The following is a 23,846-nucleotide window of genomic DNA, read 5'->3' on the forward strand; positions in this document are numbered from 1 at the left end:
TATTTGCTATAGGAAGCAGGAGGTTCATTGCCTTATCTGCTAACACCTGTGTCTCCTTCCCTAATGTCTCCATCCCCCTAGTTTGTAAGTTCGCAAGGGCGCGGACAACCCCCAAGTATTTATTAATTTGTTGTAATTTTTCATATGAACATGCACCAGTATTGTGATGTCACAAACCACACATCAACTATGTATGTTTTTGTATTGCTGGATGTCCTGATTGTTCTGCTGCATATGCATGGACCTTACTCAGGGCAGGAGGGACCAAAAGAAACCTATTTGCAGTGCCAGATTTCTGAAATGGCAACAAAGGCCCAGGCCTTGGACAGCTTCAGCCTGAAAAAGGCACCTGGACATGAAAGAGGGACAGCTACATATGAATGAGGAGGATAAAAATGGGCAGCAAGATGTGAAAAGGGGAAACTGATGCTCAAGAGAGCTGTTCATGAAGGGGAAGGGCTGCAGTACATGGATGATACACATGGAAGGGGGGGTGGTACATGGAATGGGAGGGGCGTTACTGCGCATGGAAGGGGTGCCCCAACATACTTGGCTTAGGGGCACAAAAAGTATAAATCCGGCCTTGCCTATTTGGCTTGTGGTAAGTCAAATAGATGTAGAGCTGGATTGCTGTTAGATGAGCCAGGAAGCCTGCAGACCTTCCAGAGGCTTTCCCACTATTGAGGTACTTTTATTTCTTTTGATTTGGGTATCCTGGGCTTTTTAGCAAAGAGATTGGCAATCTAAGCACATGTTGTCACAGTCTCCTTCTCTTCTTCTCGTTCCAACCCACCACTTGCTGTTCTTTCTCCTCCCTTAGTTTGCAGGCCACATAGCAACTTCACAAGCAGCTATGTCCAGCGAAAATGCAAAAATTCTTTTTGCCGAATTTTCGGCAAATTTCGTTTCGACAGGCGAATATTTTCACGTTAATTTTCACCTAATGTCTGTTATTTTCGCGTTAAATTCGTAGTTCATCGCGTACGTATTTCCGCGTAGTCGTAGTACTACTATACGCATGTATTAGCAGATTATTGCGGACATTTTTCCACATAAGAGCATAAGCGTCCGCACATAGCGATGTTTCTTGCGGATTATTGCGGACATTTTTATGCATAAGGGAATAAGCGTCTGCATACAGCGAAGTTTCTTGCGGATTATTGCGGACATTTTTACGCATAATGGCATAAGCGTCCGCATACAGTGAAGTTTCTTGCGGATTATTGCGGACATTTTTATGCATAAGGGCATAAGCGTCCGCATACTTCAATTTTCGATGCTGGTCGAAAACGCGAATATTTCTGAAGATTTTCGTGAAAATTCGCAGAATTCGAAAATGAGATTTTCAATGCGAAAATGACTTGGGTGAAAATGCGCAAGCAACGCTGTGCCCAGGGGTGTAAGCCACGTAACTACAGGGGAGCAGTAACTGCAAATGTGGGGGGGGGGGGCAGAGTTGTAAGGGGGACCCAACTATTACTTCACTCCCCAAGATAAAGGGGTTCACCCTTCAGATCTGGGCCCATATGCAATTCACTCTTTCACCTGAGTTTTCTCCTAGGAGATAATTTTTTTCATCCTTGATTTAAAATAACTTTCCAGGACTTTTCAACTAAAAAAGTACCAAAAAAGTAGGTGAAAAGGTACTATCAAAATCATTTTTGAGTATTTTCTTGCTCTCTGTTGGCTTGAACGGCATTTTATTGACACGTTTAAAAATATCACCTAAAAGAAAACTCAGGAGAAAATGGGCCCGGGTGTTTTTGTGGCTACACTTGATATGTGACGTGTGACGATTTTGATGGCCACATTTGTTTTGTGAGCTTTGCAGGGTGGGCCCTCAGGCTGTGTGGGTCAATAGGGAGAGGCAAGGGAAAGGGTGTGAACACTTAGAGGGCTTCATCCAGGGGCGTAGCTAAGGAGCTATGGGACCCAGTGCAAGTTTTACATTGCCCCCCCCCCCCCCCCACACACACACCCCCAGAACTCTATACATAACACTTGATACGGCGCAGTGTCAGAGGTGCAAGAATGGGATGGGGAACAGTTTGTTAATGATTACTATTATTCAAAGCATCTATATAAATGATTATTACCAACACAGCACAGGACCAATAAAGAGTTAATATTGTGGGTGAGGGAGGGCCCCTTTGGTCCAGGGGTCACGGTACGGTCGCAACCTCTGATTTCCCTATTACTACACCACTGTCCCCATCAGGGCAGTTTCTAGGCTAAACTGCACCCAGGGCGAGGATGTAAAAATTGCACCCCCTTCCCCTCCACCCCCGTGGACTCGTGAACCCTTACTCTTTAGGGACAGTCACACAGCCACAGGTCACAAGTACATCTGCCTCCTTCCTAGTGACCAGCCGCTTATCCAGGAGGAAGCAGGGACCAGGAAAACACACAGGCGAAGCGAGCCCAGATAGCCGACTCCTCCATGGGTGCCGCGCGCTGACAGCCTGCAGTATCGCTACAGGACAGCAGGTGTCATCACCCGGTGGTGACGTGATGATGACTTGGCATCTGACGCAGGCAGCCTAGGAGGAGTCAAGGAAGGTGATTGTGCTTGTAATCTTCATCTACCATTTGGCTGCACCACACGTCACCAGCTCCCTAGCGGTTATGTCCTTCTGCCTGCGCCCCCCTTCTTCTACTTGCCAGTCTGCGCCCAGGGTGGTCGCCCTGACCGCACTGCCCAAGAAACGGCCCTGGTCCCCATCAAAGTTTTGCTGGGGGCCCCATGATTTATAGTTATTCCCCTGGCTATGTCTATTGTTACTCTCCAGGTGTCACATCACGTCTCCTAGGTCTGCCTTTTTTGCTCCAAGTTCAGGAGATGCAGTACCTAGTAATAAGTATCATCTTTCAGTTATTGTCTCAGGCCGGTGCGCTCTCCCCTATCCCTCCCCTCACTGGAAAGAGTTGGCATACAGATCTGGAGTATACAAATGTTGTGCTTACACATCTCCACTTTGTCCAAATTTCTGCACCAAAGCTAATTAATGCTGTGAGTTAATTGTCCATCTGCCTTATGATAGTTCACTGGAGAATAACACTTTTCCATCGCTTCATTGCTACCCTGAAGAAGCAGCATTCATCTTCCACAGCCTCATATTATTCCAAAACCAGCAGAACAGGCCACTTCTCAAACTACATTTTTCTCTCTTTATGGCATCATTGTTGTGCTTTGTAGAATCGGCGTACTTAAAACGAGAACTCTGGTGTAGTGGGAAAGCAGAAGATTGTTTTTCAACGAGCTTACAATCAATTAACATCTCTGCCTCTTTCCTTGTAATGGGAGAGATGCTATTAATCAATCCAGGACCTTGCAGCCCCCAAAAATAGTTTGTGAACCCACACATTGGCTTCTGAGCTAAATAACAGGAAAAGAATGGCCCAAAACATTGCACCACCTGTTATATGTCTATTCAATTTATCTTTATTACAACAACAAACAGTAAAACCGTTTAAAAAACAAGGTAATATAGTTCTTCTCCAATTCATAATTAATAATGATCATAATCTGCTAATTATTTACAATACATTTTTGCATACACTGTAACGATTACAGCCATACATTTTGCATGTTCTGTTTGTAATTTTGCATATTTTTTGCATGATTTTGTGCCAAATTTAGTGGTTAATAGCAAAGCCCCCATGCATATTATGGTCAACAAAATTCTATGGGCTTGATTCACTAACCGGCACTCAGCAGGTTAGTGGGCACACTAACCTCAGATAAGGCACACTAACCTCAGATAAGGCACACTAACCTCAGATAAGGCACACTAACCTCAGATAAGGCACACTAACTCAGATAAGGCACACTAACCTCAGATAAGGCACACTAACTCAGATAAGGCACACTAACCTCAGCTAAGGCACACTAACTCAGATAAGGCACACTAACCTCAGATAAGGCACACTAACCTCAGATAAGGCACACTAACCTCAGATAAGGCACACTAACTCAGATAAGGCACACTAACTCAGATAAGGCACACTAACCTCAGATAAGGCACACTAACTCAGATAAGGCACACTAACCTTAGATAAGGCACACTAACCTCAGATAAGGCACACTAACCTCAGATAAGGCACACTAACTCAGATAAGGCACACTAACCTCAGATAAGACACACTAACCTCAGATAAGGCACACTAACTCAGATAAGGCACACTAACTCAGATAAGGCACACTAACCTCAGATAAGGCACACTAACTCAGATAAGGCACACTAACCTCAGATAAGGCACACTAACTCAGATAAGGCACACTAACCTCAAAAAGGGACGCTAACTCAGATAAGGCACACTAACTCAGATAAGGCACACTAACTCAGATAAGGCACACTAACCTCAGATAAGGCACACTAACCTCAGATAAGGCACACTAACTCAGATAAGGCACACTAACTCAAATAAGGCACACTAACCTCAGATAAGGCACACTAACTCAGATAAGGCACACTAACCTCAGATAAGGCACACTAACCTCAGATAAGGCACACTAACTCATATAAGGCACACTAACCTCAGATAAGGCACACTAACCTCAGATAAGGCACACTAACTCAGATAAGGCACACTAACCTTAGATAAGGCACACTAACCTCAGATAAGGCACACTAACCTCAGATAAGGCACACTAACTCAGATAAGGCACACTAACTCAGATAAGGCACACTAACCTCAGATAAGACACACTAACCTCAGATAAGGCACACTAATTTAGATAAGGCACACTAACCTCAGATAAGGCACACTAACTCAGATAAGGCACACTAACCTCAGATAAGGCACGCTAACTCAGATAAGGTACACTAACTCAGATAAGGCACACTAACTCAGATAAGGCACACTAACTCAGATAAGGCACACTAACCTTAGATAAGGCACACTAACCTCAGCTAAGGCACACTAACCTCAGATAAGGCACACTAACTCAGATAAGGCACGCTAACTCAGATAAGGCACACTAACTCAGATAAGGCACACTAACATCAGATAAGGGACACTAACCTCAGATAAGGCACACTAACTCAGATAAGACACACTAACTCAGATAAGGCACACTAACTCAGATAAGGCACAGTACCCTCAGATAAGACACACTAACTCAGATAAGGCACACTTACCTCAGATAAGGCACACTAACCTCAGATAAGGCACACTAACTCAGATAAGGCACACTAACCTCAGATAAGGCACACTAACCTCAGATAAGGCACACTAACTCAGATAAGGCACACTAACCTCAGATAACGCACACTAACTCAGATAAGGCACAATAACTCAGATAAGGCACACTAACCTCAGATAAGGCACACTAACCTCAGATAAGGCACACTAACTCAGATAAGGCACACTAACCTAAGATAACGCATACTAACTCAGATAAGGCACACTAACCTCAGATAAGGCACACTAACCTCCGATAACGCACACTAACTCAGATAAGGCACACTAACCTCAGATAACGCACGCTAACTCAGATAAGGCACGCTAACTCAGATAAGGCACACTAACCTCAGATAAGGCACACTAACCTCAGATAAGGCACACTAACTGTGAGGAAACGCGGAAAAGCCGCTGCAAGGGCTCAGAGTGAGGCGGCTGCTTCCGCGTCCAACATGGCGGCACAACGCGGAGAAACTGCCGCACGCCGCTTGGGCAGAGCGGTGGAGTCTGCGTTGGAGGCGGCAGATTACACGGATGGCAGAGCTGCTGACAGTGCAGCCGGACGCGGGGAAACCGCCACTCCCTTAGAGAGCGTGGCGGCGGTTCCCGCGCTCGAATCAAGAGTCGCATTGCAAGACATGTCTGGTGTGGCTGGGACTGCTAGTCCACACAGATTCAGAAGGACGCGCGCGCGCGCTCAGAGGCAGAGCTTATATGACAGCCAGAAAAGGGTCAGCTGACCAGGCCGGTCAGCTGACATTTTCACCACTTGCCATTGGTCCAGCACTTAGGGAGGCGCTGGAGAGTACCTTACTATATATACTGGGTGCTGGGCATTCTCTGGTTGTCTGCCGTTGCGATCACAACGTGGTAGCACTCAGACCTTGTCTGTATCTGTGTTCTAGCATAGTTTCCAAAGGTGTTGACATCAAGGCGTTTACACCTTAGCATTAGAAACATTGCATTGTATTATTTGTTATGACCTTCCGCCAGTCTGACTATCCCTCTGAACTCTGATATTGTACCTTGCTATTTCTGATATCCTGTTGCCAAACTGCTCGTTCCTGGACTTTGTATTTACATCCTGATTCTGTACTTTATCTATCTGTGTGTTAACGACCTGGCTAGCCGACCTCGAGAACTGGCCTTACTGTTAGAGGCAGTTCCCAGACCTGTTAGTGACACCCTCCCTCTTGGGTGTCACTCACGCTCTGACTTTCCTACCCTTAAGCCTAGCTCCTCCCTCCTGGAGAGTCTAGGCCATAGGAAGGAACATACTTCTGAAGTAATACTCAAAGTATACTGTTGCATAAACACTCACTTGTTCTCCCTGGTGTCCAGAGGTTAGTAGATATATCTGATTATCGGTGATACTGCAGATCACCAATAATCGGGTATCTTCTGTATTCCTGGTGAGACTGCAGTTCACCGGTAATCAGACCCTCTCTGTGTTACACCGATCGTTACACTAACTCAGATAAGGCACACTAACCTCAGATAAGGCACACTAACCTCAGATAAGGCACACTAACCTCAGATAAGGCACACTAACCTCAGATAAGACACACTAACTCAGATAAGGCACACTAACTCAGATAAGGCACACTTACTCAGATGAGGCACACTAACCTCAGATAAGGCACACTAATCTCAGATAAGGCACACTTACCTCAGATAAGGCACACTAACCTCAGATAAGACACACTAACCTCAGATAAGACACACTAACTCAGATAAGGCACACTAACTCAGATAAGGCACACTAACCTCAGATAAGGCACACTAACCTCAGATAAGGCACACTAACTCAGATAAGGCACACTAACCTCAGATAAGGCACACTAACCTCAGATAAGGCACACTAACCTCAGATAAGGCACACTAACCTCAGATAAGACACACTAACTCAGATAAGGCACACTTACCTCAGATAAGGCACACTAACCTCAGATAAGACACACTAACTCAGATAAGGCAAACTAACCTCAGATAAGGCACACTAACCTCAGATAAGGCACACTAACCTCAGATAAGGCACACTAACTCAGATAAGGCACACTAACCTCAGATAAGGCACACTAACCTCAGATAAGACACACTAACTCAGATAAGGCACACTAACTCAGATAAGGCACACTAACTCAGATAAGGCACACTAACCTCAGATAAGGCACGCTAACCTCAGATAAAGCACACTAACCTCAGATAAGGCACACTAACCTCAGATAAGACACACTAACTCAGATAAGGCACACTAACTCAGATAAGGCACACTAACCTCAGATAAGGCACACTAACCTCAGATAAAGCACACTAACCTCAGATAAGGCACACTAACCTCAGATAAGACACACTAACTCAGATAAGGCACACTAACTCAGATAAGGCACACTAACCTCAGATAAGGCACACTAACCTCAGATAAGGCACACTAACCTCAGATAAGGCACACTAACCTCAGATAAGACACACTAACTCAGATAAGGCACACTAACTCAGATAAGGCACACTAACCTCAGATAAGGCACACTAACCTCAGATAAGGCACACTAACCTCAGATAAGGCACACTAACCGCCTTAGTGCCGGAAAACTATTTTTTACTCCGGCGCTAACACTTAGTGCCATTTAGTGAATCAAGCCCTATGTGTGTTAAAAAGAATAGCGGGAACAAGTAAAAAAAAAAACCTTGTAATTCTTGAGAAACTTGATTAAAAAAAAAATGTAAACTGTAATTTTTCTGATTTAAAAAACATCTTTCCTTGGTATTTGTAAAAATCGATTTTCTCAAAAACTACAAGGTCTTTTTGAAAAATTATTATTTATTTTTTTACTTGTTCCCACTATTCCCTTAACATACATAACAATTTTGGTGAGGATAGAATCTATAGGGGCTTTGCTATTAACTGCTAGAGTCGGTACGCATAAGCCATTACTAATAAGCAATAATAATAATAATAATGAGATGCCTAGAGCATATAGTGAGCAAAAAATAAATACAAAAATTCCCAGTATCAATTAATCAATTCAAATCAATATCATATTCAAATCAATTTATATAAAAAAAAATACAATCTAATTTCATATATCATGCAAAAAACCTAATGGAGAAGCATACAGTATGTCCTGCATAAGGTGGTAATGGTATAGTATAAATAGTGCATACTACACCGGATACAGAGCATAAGACAAGAGTCGGCAATGAATTCCGGATGCCTGGAAGAGGTGTGGGAATAAACCCCTAAAAGTGTATCACAGGATTGGCCACATGTATCCCAGGATTAAACACCCACTTCCAGACACCAGGGATTGGGAACTGTATAGTGTAGGGAGGGGGCCATTACACACGGGGGAAATATATAAGGAAGTTCACACCTCATGATTGCTGCATCTATTATTACTTGGAGGCCTCCGGATTGCTGCATGTGTGTGTGTGGGGGAGGGGGGGGGACTCTGTCTAGGGGATAGAGGGAGGAGGGCCTTTAGACAACTAGGAAATGATGTATAGCGTCTGCGAACCACTAGCCCACTAGGAAGTGCTGTATAGGGGGATAGAGGGGGGCCACTAGTCCACTAGGGAATGCTGCCTAGGGGAATAGAGGGACACCACTAGTCCACTAGGGAATGCTGCCTAGGGGAATAGAGGGACACCACTAGTCCACTAGGGAATGGTGTATAGGGGAGGGGAGGGGTCACTAACCCACTAGGGAATGCTGCCTAGGGGAATAGAGGGACACCACTAGTCCACTAGGGAATGGTGTATAGGGGAGGGGTCACTAGTCCACTAGGGGATGCTGTCTAAGGGATAGAGGGACGCCACTAGTCCACTAGGGAATGGTGTATAGGGGAGGGGTCACTAGTCCACTAGGGCAGAGTTTTTCAACCAGTGTTCCGCGGCACACTAGTGTGCCGCGGAACGTTGCCTGGTGTGCCGTCCTCTTATCCCCCCTCCCGCACGTCCCCGCGGCCGCCGCTGCTATTACCTTAGCAGCGGCCGCTCTCCCCTCTCCAGCGCATGTTTTTATTCTAGCAGCGTATCTCCCGGCTGCTCTGTGTGTGATGCGCAGGAGGCAGGGCTCGGTTTCCATAGTAACGGCGATACATATCGCCGTTACAGGAAGCCGCTACCCTGCCTTCTTCCGCATCACACAGAGCAGCCGGAGATACGCTGCTTGAAATATACACGCGCCGGAGAGGGGAGGGGCGGCAGCTGTTAAGGTAATAACAGCGGCGGGGATGGGCGGGGGGAACTATCCTAGGGCACTATACTGACTATCCTGGGGCACTATACTGGGGCACTATTCTGGGGCACTATACTAGCTATACTGGGGCACTATTCTGGCTATACTGGGGCACTATACTAGCTATACTGGGGGGCTATACTGGGGCACTATACTGGCTATACTGACTATACTAGGGCACTATACTGGGGCACTATTCTGGCTATACTGGGGCACTATACTAGCTATACTGGGGGGCTATACTGGGGCACTATACTGGCTATACTGACTATACTGGGGCACTATACTGGGGCACTATTCTGGCTATACTGGGGCACTATTCTGGCTATACTGGGGCACTATACTAGCTATACTGGGGAGCTATACTGGGGCACTATACTGACTATACTGGGGCACTATTCTGGGGCACTATACTAGCTATACTGGGGCACTATACTGGGGCACTATTCTGGCTATACTGGGGCACTATACTGGCTATACTGGGGCACTATACTGGGGCACTACACTGGCTATGCTGGGGCACTATTCTGGGGCACTATACTAGCTATACTGGGGCACTATTCTGGCTATACTGGGGCACTATTCTTTTTCTGGCTATACTGGGGCACTATACTAGCTATACTGGGGAGCTATACTGGGGCACTATACTGACTATACTGGGGCACTATTCTGGGGCACTATACTAGCTATACTGGGGCACTATACTGGGGCACTATTCTGGCTATACTGGGGCACTATACTGGCTATACTGGGGCACTATACTGGGGCTCTACACTGGCTATACTGGGGCACTATTCTGGGGCACTATACTAGCTATACTGGGGCACTATTCTGGCTGTACTGGGGCACTATGCTGGCTATACTGGGGCACTATACTAGCTATACTGGGGGGCTATACTGGGGCACTATACTAGCTATACTGGGGCACTATACTGGGGCACTATACTAGCTATACTAGGGCACTATACTGGCTATACTGGGGCACTATACTGGGGCACTATACTAGCTACACTGAAGCATTTAAACTCCCTACACTGGGGCAACTATGCTAGCTATGCAGCCGCACCCCAGCCCCCCCCCCCCCATAGCCTGCTGCGCACGGCACTGTCCACTCGGTCGCGCAAACAACCGGGGGCCGCATCCCCCCCCCCCCCCCGCGCCGTTCCCCGGAGAAAAATTTGGTCAGACAGTGTTCCCCGGGCCGGAAAAGGTTGGGAACCACTGCACTAGGGGATGCTGTCTAAGGGATAGAGGGACACCACTAGTCCACTAGGGAATGGTGTATAGGGGAGAGGTCACTAGTCCACTAGGGGATGCTGTCTAGGGGATAGAGGGACGCCACTAGTCCACTAGGGAATGGTGTATAGGGGAGGGGAGGGGTCACTAGTCCACTAGGGGATGCTGTCTAGGGGATAGAGGGACGCCACTAGTCCACTAGGTAATGGTGTATAGGGGAGGGAGGGGGGCATTGGACCACTAGGGAATGGTGTATAGGGGAGGGAGGGGGCAATGAACCACTACGTAATGGTGGGATGGGGTCACTAAACCACTAGGGGAGGGATCCACTAGACCACTAGGGAATTCTGTATAGAGCAGGAATGGGGTCACTAGACCACTAGGGATGGTGTATAGGGGAGGGAGGTGGCCACTAACCCACTAGGGAATGCTGTATGGGGAGGGGGACCACTCAGGTAGAGTAGGGTAAGCTGAAAATCATGGGCGTGCGTGAGCGCAGGCTGAAACTTCTCTGGTGGGCCCCCAATGCCCCAATTGACCCTGCCTTCACCTACACCGCACATCTAAAAACAATGAAGCATCTGCAGATCTGGCTAACAATGGCCGCCACCCGCTGCCGCTTCCTTTTGATCTCTAAAACTTTATTCATTATCTATTCACTCTTAGATATGAAAAAGTGGCGTGCGCTCTGATAAATTATTCCATATTTAAATAGCCATCACGGATTATTAATACATCACAGATCTGAGGGCTAATTAGTAGGAATTAGGTATTCAGTCCATGAGAATTTCCATAGAATGCCGTATAAATGGCACAGACTTTCCATAGAGAAGACGAACCTTTGAAGAGGGAATCCTCCTTTTATGTAATGAATATAGATGGAAATGTCGCCTCTCCTGGGCCGGCAGAACAGTCATTCATGGTAATCAGAGTATATTACAGCCATTTATTCCCATACTGCCCAATTAGCTCTTGTATATTTCAAAGCCTCGACTTCAGAGAGTGTACAACTTTTCTTAATCAGAGTAAAATCTACAAGCCTGTCTGTGCCATATTTACTTTCCTGAAAGAGCGGAGGCAGGAAATTGTGGACATTCGCTTCTCAGCTTCTCCAGGTCCAGAAGAGATCTTCCGAGTGTCCCGACTGGGTTTGATTGCTGCATGTAGGGGTCCTCCGCAACTAAAGAACAAGGGTAATTAACACCCCCCAAGCCCACCATACACACACCCAGGGGCGTTGCTAGGATTAGAAGAGATCCGGGGCACTTCTGAGCACTCCAGCTAGAAAATGGGTGTGGTCACGCACCAGAGTGTGGGTGTGGTCATGGGTGGAGCTAAATTTACATGAACTTGAAGAGGAACTCCAGTGAACATTTTACTGTTGGCAGGTAATGTAGCTGCTGCATGGTTTTTGGCAGTTGGAAACCGCTGTAAACAGCTATTTTGCACAATGCAACACGGTTCACAGACAGGAAACTGCCAAAAGTTCAAACTTTTCTTGTGGGAGGGGTTTCTTGTGGGTGGGGTTTCACCACAATATCAGTCATACAGCGCCCCCTGATGGTCTGTTTGTGAAAAGGAATAGATTTCTCATGTAAAAGGGGGTATCAGCTACTGATTAAGATAACGTTCAATTTTTAGTCGGAGTTTCTCTTTAACAACAGTCTAAGTAGGCCTGCCTAGCAAAATGTTGGATGAAGCCCCCTCTCCATTAATTAAAAAAAAAAACAGTAAACAAAAATGCAGCATAAACATAAATAGGCAGTGTTAATACAAAAAAAAGCAGCAAATCACATAACTAGGCAGAATTACCTGGCTTCTGTGCTGACAGTACTTGCTTTCTGCTGGAAGGGTTGGCCTGCCACCAGGTTATCTGGCAGTTTCCCCATCTAATGGACCCCTCTCATGCTCCCACGAGCTTCCTGTTCAGACACCACAACTCCCAGCGTGCCTGCATAGAAGAACCACAGTTCCCTGCATGCCCACATAGAGGCACCACAGCTCCCAGCATGCCCGCCGTTGAGTCAATACAGCTGACTCTGCCTGGGGGACATCTGGGGCACCACAGAATAGATCCGGGCATGTGCCCCTGATATTTGTGGCTAGCAGCAATGCCCCTGCACACACCTTTCCTTTCCTGTGTAGGTGCCACTAGTTTCACCCAGGGATGAAAGGTAATTATAGTTGGGAAATTGAGAATACATAAAGTGTGGCCTTCACTGTGTCTCCAGCCAGGGTAAAACAGAAACCAACAACCTACAATAGTCTAGGTAGTCTTATGCATTAAACAAATACAACATTGTCATCTATGGGTAAGAAGAATCAACACCACATGTACTAATCTCTAAATACACACGCACACACACACACATACCACACACACACACACACACACACCACACACACCTACACACGCTACACACACCACACACACACACACACACTACACACGCTACACACACACACACACACCACACACACACACACGCTACACACACACACACACACCACACACACACACACACTACACACGCTACACACACACACCACACACACACACACACTACACACGCTACACACACACACACACACCACACACACACACACACTACACACGCTACACACACACACACACACACACACACACACACACACACACACACACACACACAAAAGCATAACAGTGCTTTTCACAGGCTGCAGGGAGTTGGACTGACTATATGTACATTGACTTGGTGGGCATTACGTTTATTATAAGAATGATCTGATAGTCTATGGGTATCATTCATAAACAGGCTGTCGGTAGTGCGGGAAAACACCGTTCTTCTCCGCAACCGGTAATTAAGACTTCTGGGTGGCCATTCATAAAGAAGTCTGCCTGTTGCGGAAGAAGTGCGGAGGTTTTCTGGAGGAAGCTGGCGGCAGCGTGGCGGAAGACATGCGGAAACTTAAAAGCTGCCCGATTCCCTCCCTGCGCTGCTCTGTCTGATGCTGCTTGGGAGGTCCCTCCCATTCATTTATATGTATTCCGCCCGCCTATCGCTACTGTCGAGCAAGCGGTATTTTCCTTCCGGATACCGCTTGCTCTAATCTTTATGAATGGACGTGTTTGTTACTTTTTCTAGATTAATCTAGAAAAACTCTGCACAAGGCGGAAATGTATCGCTCTGTCACCTTTTCATGCGGAAAGAGCCTTTATGAATGGGGCTTATGCTGAGTGGTCGGGAAAGTCACCGGTGTTAAGCATTTCCGCATGCGGAAATGCTTTATGAATGATACCCTATATCATCATCACACTAATCTATGGGCGTTCTGTCTGCCGGTGTTGTCCTATTTCTGAAATTCTCTCTTATACAACCGGCCATGAATATTTGATGTAGACTTCTTCTGATCTGCCCCCATGCTGGTATACTCCATGGCAACTGTTCTATGGAAACGATATTTATGATATTATAAGGGGTAGTGCTTTGATCTCAACTTTGTCAAGCTGGCATGGTGTTAATAAAGTTTTACTGTTTCACAAGAACTATTTCTTAGTAAGAACTTTCATAAGAACTATTTCTTGGCCCAGTGGTTTTCACAAGTTATTAAGACCATTCTCACAACCCCGTTTCTAGAGAAAGCTATGATTGCAAAATGTGAGGAAAAACAACACAAATATTGGCAAGGAATGAAAAACCCTAAATTTAATTAGAAATAGTACAAAACCGTCATATCAAATGTTGAAATTGAGAACTGTTGTTGTTTTATGAAAAATATATTCACATTTTGAATTTAATGTCCACAAGTACGGCAGCTACATGCTTGTATTGTAGAACAGTAGTAAAATCAGTAAAGCAAGTATATGGCACTATTCATCAGAGACTCATTTCAGCTATCGTAAGCACACTTTGATCAGAGGGGCCTTAAACCGTGTTGGGACCAGATCCTACGGCAGCACCGCCTGGGAGAGCCATAAGGAACTCTGTAAAAACAGCGCAGGAGATTTGGGCAAAGCCGGCGACACTATAGGCTGTAATAAGAATTACAGCTATAGCTGAGCTCAGGGAGTAATTTGGGCACCGTCAGACGGGGCACAAATTCCTACAAAAACTTTGTGATTCATCCTCCAGCAATAGCTGGAAGCTGAACTATATCATTTCCTTACTATCCATGGTGGCCTGAAGGGGGAATTGTAAATAACGCAGCCGAGACTTTTACAGAAGCAGGGAACACCATTTATCAGCTTTATCGTGTGCGCCCAAATCACCCGGCAGCTGTATAATAGGTACGCAGTCATAATGCCTTTTGTGGGACATGACCCAACATCAGGAATTGGGTCATGTCCAGAGTAAATGGTTAAAGGGGATAGTAACATCCAAAAACAAAAAAAATGGAAAAAAAAGTTAGTGACCCCAAAATATTTGTAAAGCCCTTTTTAAAATAGGTTCCTATATGTTACCAAAACACTTTTTATTTTTTTGCCTGGTCTGGGTATCTTTGCCTAACTGCAGGAACTGTGCAGTGCCAGCAGGATTGTGGGAAGGTTGTTTTTTTTTTTTTTAGCTACAGTGCCAAGGTTATCTCAGCACGCAAATAACAGAAAGCTTCCTACTTTTAATTGCTTTTCAAAAACAATATTGAAGCCATTGGTTGGGCCAATTGTTTTTCTTTTAAATAAAGTTGTATTATTCTTTTTTTTAGTATCCTGAAGTTCCACTTCCATCCATAGCCTTGTCCCCTAACAGAAGAGGTCACAAATTGGAGCCAGAGAAATACCTGTGACCTCTTGTGCAAGGAGGCGGGGCTACAGGCAGAAGCCAGGCATCGGGACACTCGGTAAGTATAACACACCTTATTCACCCAAGAAAAAACAAAAACTAAAATGCAAATCATAAGCACGGTACAGTTTACTGTTCAGCACTTCCAAACGCACAGGAACCGCGGTCACAATCATGCTGGGGATCGCTGCACAAAGCGCTTGCATGATTTCAAAGCCCAGCAGCGCTTCCTAACGGGTCCCAGTCCGATCCGTTTATCCATCTCCTTTCTGCCTCTTAATCTCGCTACAGTTGTAAAAAAAATGTATGCAGATCCATGAAAGGTATTTTTAGAAAACAAATTGGCACAAAAATAAGAAAAAAATAAATGAATTGACTTTGCAGAGTCTGAAACTGTGTAATTGCAGGGCGAGGACTGAAGGGGAAAAGCGAAACGCTGGAAGATCATTTTCAAAGATAACGGTAATCAGATCTCATCATGGCATTAACTATTGTGCGATATTTCAAATTAATTCCGGATTAAACTCCATCCCATTTAGAGCCCTTCAGAATAGTTTGGCGGCTGCACAATAGCGTTGGTGAATGTGCGTGGTGCCGACACTTTCCCCGAAAAAACACGGTGACTCCTGTAAACGGCTTGACCGTGTACCTGGTGATTAATGGGTCTGCCCCCACGATATATCATCGGCTCATCTCGGCAGGACAGTATTGTGTCTTTTTCTTATACCCGACGTTCAAGGTTGGCTTAACATGTATTAGAATGGATTTATATGCTTTGGAACAAGAACAATACAGCTTGTGATTGTGGGTCAGACTCACACAGAGTTCATACAGCTCTTACGGACGTCTTTTAACCACTTCAGCCCTCAGTCGTTTTCACTTTATGCATCCGAGCAATTATCACCTCGCATTCATTAGCCTATAACTTTATCACTACTTATCACAATGAACTGATCTATATCTTGTTTTTTCCTCCACCAGTTAGGCTTTCTTTGGGTGGTACATTTTGGTAAGAGCCACTTTACTGTAAATGCATTTTAACACGAAGAATAAGAAGAAAACAGAAAAAAAATCATTATTTGTCAGTTTTCGTCCATTATAGTTTTAAAATAATACATGCCTCCATAATTAAAACTCATGTATTGTATATGCCCATTTGTCTCGGTTATGACACTGTTTAAATTATGTCCCTATCACAATGTATGGCGACACTATTTTGTTTGTAAATAAAAGTGCATTTTTTCGGTTTTGCATCCATCACTATTTACAAGCTTATAATTAAAAAAAAAAAATAGAAATATGTCATCTTTACATTGATATTTAAAACGTTTAGACCCTTAGGTAAATATTTACATGTTTGTTTTTTTTATTGTAATGTTTTTTTGTTTTCTTTCATTAAACATTTTATTTGGGTATTTTTGGGAGGGTGGGATGTAAATAGTAATTTTTTGATGTAAATATGTGTTGATTTTTTTTTTTTTACATTTAGTTGTAGTTTTACTTTTTGGCCACAAGATGGCAGCCATGAGTTTATTTACATGAATTCACTCTAAGCGTATGCTTAGAGGGACGTAGGGGGACGCAATAGTCAGAAAAAGCGAAGCTTCCGAGAGAAGCAGTTGCTTTTTCTGCGGGGGAGAGGAATCACCGATCAGGCACCATGACCCGATTGATTGATTCCTGGGCTAATGATCCGCGGCCAGGAGCATGCGTGCACGCACGCGATCGGCTCGGGATCGGCAGCAGCGCACATGGCCTCCTGGACGTAGCTTCTAAGCAGGGACGTAGCTTCTAACTATGGTTAAGCAGGGGTGTAACTAGAAATTATTGGGCCCCTCAGCAAAACTTTGGAGCCCCCTAATGTTCACACCATTTCTTTTGCCTACCCTGGTGACCCTCACAGCCTTGGGGTTCATCTCACACGGGTCATAAAAAAAGTGTGGACATCATAATCTTCACACCTATAACAAGTGTAGCCACAAAAACCACCTGATCTGAAGGATGGACCCCCTAATTAGAAGGAATGAAATAGTAGTTGGGGGCAGCTCTGGGACAGTCACAGGGGCTGCTCCCTTGTAGTTACACCATGTCATTCAAGAGAAGTTATCAGTTACAAAAAAAAGTAATCTTTACCTATCTGGGGCTCCTTCCAGCGTCCCCCACATAATTTTTACGGTCTCTCTGTGTCCTCTGGTTGCCCTCTATTGTGCTGCTGCCCTCCTTCCCACCCCCGAAACATCTGCGACTGGAGCTCTATTCAGGACTGCTGTGCATTTTCCCGCCCACGTGCCCTCCTTGACCGTGCCTCCATCACTGGGAGCATTCTTCACTTCCGTGGCTCTCAAAAGAATGTGCATGTGCAGAACGCTCCTAGCAAAGGGAATGCAGTCAGGGAGTTGCACGGATGGGACCACACGTTGTGTGCTATAGCTGCAACTAGAGCTCCAATCTCACATCTTTCTGAGGGGGCAGTGGTGCAATGTAGAGGACCCAGAGGACACAAAAGGACCTGAAAGACTACGGGGGGCTGGAAGGAGCACCAGGTAAATAAAAATCCACTTTTACCCCCTGATTCAAACATGCTTTAATCACAGTGGAGGCACAGGGGATCAGAGGTGGCACAGAGGAGAACACTGGAGGTGAGGGGGAACAGATGTGACACAGAGGGAGACATTGGAGGCACAGGGGGAATGGAGTAAGCACAGGGGGACAGATGTGGCACAGAGAGGAACACTGGAGGAGTGGGGGAACAGAGGTGACACAGAGGGAGACATTAGAGGCACAGGGGGAATGGAGTAAGCACAGGGATCAGAGGTGGCACAGAGAGGAACACTGGAGGTGTGGGGGAACAGAGGTGACACAGAGGGAGACATTGGAGGTACAGGGGGAATGGGGTAAGCACAGGGGACAGAGGTGGCACAGAGAGGAACACTGGAGGTGTGGGGGAACATAGGTAACACAGAGGGAGACATTAGAGGCACAGGGGGAAGGGAGTAAGCACAGGGGACAGAGGTGGCACAGAGGAGAACACTGGAGGTGTGGGGGAACAGAGGTGACACAGAGGGAGACATTAGAGGCACAGGGGGAATGGAGTAAGCACAGGGATCAGAGGTGGCACAGAGAGGAACACTGAAGGTGTGGGGGAACAGAGGTGACACAGAGGGAGACATTGGAGGCACAGGGGGAATGGAGTAAGCACAGGGGACCAAGGTGGCACAGAGGAGAACAGTGGAGGTGTGGGGAACAGAGGTGACACAGAGGGAGACATTGGAGGCACAGGGGGAATGGAGTAAGCACAGGGGATCAGAGGTGGCACAGAGGAGAACAGTGGAGGTGTGGGGAACCGATGTGACACAGAGAGAGACATTGGAGGCACAGGGGGAATGGAGTAAGCACAGGGGATCAGAGGTGGCACAGAGAGGAACAGTGGAGGTGTGGGGAAACCGAGGTGACACAGAGGGAGACATTGGAGGCACAGGGGGAATGGAGTAAGCACAGGGGATCAGAGGTGGCACAGAGAGGAACAGTGGAGGTGTGGGGAAACCGAGGTGACACAGAGGGAGACATTGGAGGCACAGGGGGAATGGAGTAGGCACAGGGGATCAGAGGTGGCACAGAGGAGAACAGTGGAGGTGTGGGGAACCGAGGTGACACAGAGGGAGACATTGGAGGCACAGGGGGAATGGAGTAAGCACAGGGGGACAGAGGTGGCAGAGGAGAACAGTGGAGGTGTGGGGAACAGAGGTGACACAGAGGGAGACATTGGAGGCACAGGGGGAATGGAGTAAGCACAGGGGATCAGAGGTGGCACAGAGGAGAACAGTGGAGGTGTGGGGAACCGAGGTGACACAGAGGGAGACATTGGAGGCACAGGGGGAATGGAGTAGGCACAGGGGATCAGAGGTGGCACAGAGGAGAACAGTGGAGGTGTGGGGAACAGAGGTGACACAGAGGGAGACATTGGAGGCACAGGGGGAAAGGAGTAAGCACATGGGGATCAGAGGTGGCACAGAGGAGAACAGTGGAGGTGTGGGGAACAGAGGTGACACAGAGGGAGACATTGGAGGCACAGGGGGAATGGAGTAAGCACAGGGGATCAGAGGTGGCACAGAGGAGAACAGTGGAGGTGTGGGGAACAGAGGTGACACAGAGAGAGACATTGGAGGCACAGGGGGAATGGAGTAAGCACAGGGGATCAGAGGTGGCACAGAGAGGAACAGTGGAGGTGTGGGGGAACCGAGGTGACACAGAGGGAGACATTGGAGGCACAGGGGGAATGGAGTAGGCACAGGGGATCAGAGGTGGCACAGAGGAGAACAGTGGAGGTGCGGGGAACAGAGGTGACACAGAGGGAGACATTGGAGGCACAGGGGGAATGGAGTAAGCACAGGGGATCAGAGGTGGCACAGAGAGGAACAGTGGAGGTGTGGGGGAACAGAGGTGACACAGAGGGAGACACTGGAGGCACAGGGGGAATGGGGTAAGCACAGGGGATCAGAGGTGGCACAGAGAGGAACAGTGGAGGTGTGGGGGAACCGAGGTGACACAGAGGGAGACATTGGAGGCACAGGGGGAATGGAGTAAGCACAGGGGATCAGAGGTGGCACAGAGGAGAACAGTGGAGGTGTGGGGAACAGAGGTGACACAGAGGGAGACATTGGAGGCACAGGGGGAATGGAGTAAGCACAGGGGATCAGAGGTGGCACAGAGGAGAACAGTGGAGGTGTGGGGAACCGAGGTGACACAGAGGGAGACATTGGAGGCACAGGGGGAATGGAGTAGGCACAGGGGATCAGAGGTGGCACAGAGGAGAACAGTGGAGGTGTGGGGAACAGAGGTGACACAGAGGGAGACATTGGAGGCACAGGGGGAAAGGAGTAAGCACAGGGGATCAGAGGTGGCACAGAGGAGAACAGTGGAGGTGTGGGGAACAGAGGTGACACAGAGGGAGACATTGGAGGCACAGGGGGAATGGAGTAAGCACAGGGGATCAGAGGTGGCACAGAGGAGAACAGTGGAGGTGTGGGGAACAGAGGTGACACAGAGGGAGACATTAGAGGCACAGGGGGAATGGAGTAAGCACAGGGGATCAGAGGTGGCACAGAGGAGATCAGTGGAGGTGTGGGGAACCGAGGTGACACAGAGGGAGACATTGGAGGCACAGGGGGAATGGAGTAGGCACAGGGGATCAGAGGTGGCACAGAGGAGAACAGTGGAGGTGTGGGGAACAGAGGTGACACAGAGGGAGACATTGGAGGCACAGGGGGAATGGAGTAAGCACAGGGGACAGAGGTGGCACAGAGAGGAACACTGAAAGGCATGGAGAAACAGAAGTGGCACAGAGGGGGACACTAGAGGCACATGGGGAATGGATCAGGCACAGGGAACAGAGGTGGGACAGTGTTCCGAGTTACATACAAACTTGCATTAATAATAATCTTAACATTTGTATAGCACTTTTCTCCTGCTGGACTCAAAGTGCTAAAGAGCAGCAGCCACTAAGGGAACACTCAAGGGGCCACCCTGCAGTGTTAGGAAGTCTTGCCCAGGGCAATTTCTAGGCTAAATTGCACCCAGGGCGAGGATGTAAAAATTGTGCCCCCCACCTCCATGGACTTGCAAACCCTTACTCTTTAGGGACAGTCACAGTGCCATAGGTCACAAGTAGATCTGCCTACTTACTACTGACCAGCCGCTCATCCAGGAGGAAGCAAGGACCAGGAAAACACACAGATGAAGAGAGGCCGGAAAGCCGACTCCTTCATGGGTGCCGCGCACTGACAGCGCGCAGTACCGCTACAGGACATCAGGTGTCATCACACGGTGCTGACGTGATGATGACTTGACGTAGGCATCCCAGGAGGAGTCAAGGAAGGTGATCGTGCTGGTAATCTTCTTTCTTCTTCCATTTGGCTGCACCGCACGTCACCAGCTCCCTAGCGGTTATGTCCTTCTGCCTGCGCCTCCTTTCTTCTACTTGCCGGTCTGCACCCAGGGCAGTCGCCCTGCCTGCACTGCCCAAGAAACGGCCCTGGTCTTGCTCAAGGACTTCTTACTGAATAGGTACTGACTCTAGCTAGGTTTCAAATGAACCTACAGTCCCTATCTGTAATCACTTAATGTTTTATTATTCAAATGTGTTCAAAATGTTCATATGCACACTGAAGATATTAAAAAATAAGAAATGACTTCAAAGAAAAGAAAAGAACAATAGTTTATAGGTTCTGGTTGTATGCCATGTGCCACCTTTAACTTGCCCCATCAGGGGTTATACTGGCTGCTCACTTCAAACTTACCATCCTTGGGTTGTTTATGGCTGCATCATCAAGTAGTAAGATACCATAGCACAGAACTATGCCTTTCTGAGTAATTTCCTGGTTGTTTGCATCCATTGTTCTTCATCTAGAGTTCCCAAGAAACATATTAGAGGAGTTAGAGGGATCAATGCTTGTAGGACCTTCCATAAGCACAGTCATGAATGACTTCCTATCAGATACCGGTTATTACCAGGCAGTCCTGAGTCATGTGCAAAACTTTTTGTCCAGAGATAATCATACTAGTCTCTGAGTCCAAGAATGTGCCCATCACTGCCAGCCTTTCAGGTATCGAGTCGTACGTCTGAGGCAGGAAATATAAATGTGTTAACCTGTTGTGTAGGGGGTGATCGACACCCTAAAAATTAAGAACACAGGAACAACGGGAGCCATAATGGTGCAGTACCTCACAAGTTCAATGGCAAATGTAAAAAAAAGGGGTTTGGTACCCACAACGGAAGGTTGCACAGAGGGCAACGGACCACTTAAGGCAGGTGGAGATTTATAGACTGACTCCGCTCGGGTGGTCGCTGGCCAGCTAGAACTGGATCCGGTCACACTCTTGGCAAAACAGGAGGCAGAACCACTGGGTACCAGAGTACCCAGAGTACACCCCTTCAGAGGAAGGTGAAAGCAGAAAGGGGGAAGAGGCGCCCAATATTAAATATAACTGGGTAAAAACCGCTAAAATAATAAGGTGAGATGCAGCATAGCTCAGTTTAATTATGCACAGGCAACGAGTCTAACACTGACTTTTTTAGGCCAAATACAGTGCCAGAGATGTGCCAGAACAGAGAACGGAGCACCTCTGAGATCTACTTAGCCTAAGGAAGTGGGCATTGGTACCACAAAATGTGTCGGCAGTAGAGTTGGGCTGAACCTCCGATTTTAGGTTCGCGAACTTCCGCGGAAGGTTCGGTTCGCGTTAAAGTTCACGAACCGCAATAGACTTCAATGGGGATGCGAACTTTGACAAAAAAAATTTATGCTGGCCACAAAAGTGATGGAAAAGATGTTTCAAGGGGTCTAACACCTGGAGGGGGGCATGGCGGAGTAGGATACACGCCAAAAGTCCCCGGGAAAAATCTGGATTTGACGCAAAGCAGCGTTTTAAGGGCAGAAATCATATTGAATGCTAAATGACAGGCCTAAAGTGCTTTAAAACATCTTGCATGTGTATACATCAATCAGGTAGTGTAATTAAGGTACTGCTTCACACTGACACACCAAACTGTTCACTGAACAGAACAGGTATGCAGTGGCGGGTTCACTGAACAGAACAGGTATGCAGTGGCGGGTTCACTGAACAGAACAGGTATGCAGTGGCGGGTTCACTGAACAGAACAGGTATGCAGTGGCGGGTTCACTGAACAGAACAGGTATGCAGTGGCGGGTTCACTGAACAGAACAGGTATGCAGTGGCGGGTTCACTGAACAGAACAGGTATGCAGTGGCGGGTTCACTGAACAGAACAGGTATGCAGTGGCGGGTTCACTGAACAGAACAGGTATGCAGTGGCGGGTTCACTGAACAGAACAGGTATGCAGTGGCGGGTTCACTGAACAGAACAGGTATACAGTGGCGGGTTCACTGAACAGAACAGGTATGCAGTGGCGGGTTCACTGAACAGAACAGGTATACAGTGGCGGGTTCACTGAACAGTACAGGTCTGCAGTGGTGGGTTCACAGTACAGGTATGCAGTGGTGGGTTCACAGAACAGGTATGCAGTGGTGGGTTCACAGTACAGGTATGCAGTGGTGGGTTCACAGTACAGGTATGCAGTGGTGGGTTCACAGAACAGGTATGCAGTGGTGGGTTCACAGTACAGGTATGCAGTGGTGGGTTCACAGTACAGGTATGCAGTGGTGGGTTCACAGAACAGGTATGCAGTGGTGGGTTCACAGAACAGGTATGCAGTGGTGGGTTCACAGAACAGGTATGCAGTGGTGGGTTCACAGTACAGGTATGCAGTGGTGGGTTCACAGAACAGGTATGCAGTGGTGGGTTCACAGTACAGGTATGCAGTGGTGGGTTCACAGTACAGGTATGCAGTGGTGGGTTCACAGTACAGGTATGCAGTGGTGGGTTCACAGAACAGGTATGCAGTGGTG

The sequence above is a fragment of the Hyperolius riggenbachi genome, chromosome 5, assembly GCF_040937935.1.
Source record: "Hyperolius riggenbachi isolate aHypRig1 chromosome 5, aHypRig1.pri, whole genome shotgun sequence".
Lineage (NCBI taxonomy): Eukaryota > Metazoa > Chordata > Amphibia > Anura > Hyperoliidae > Hyperolius > Hyperolius riggenbachi.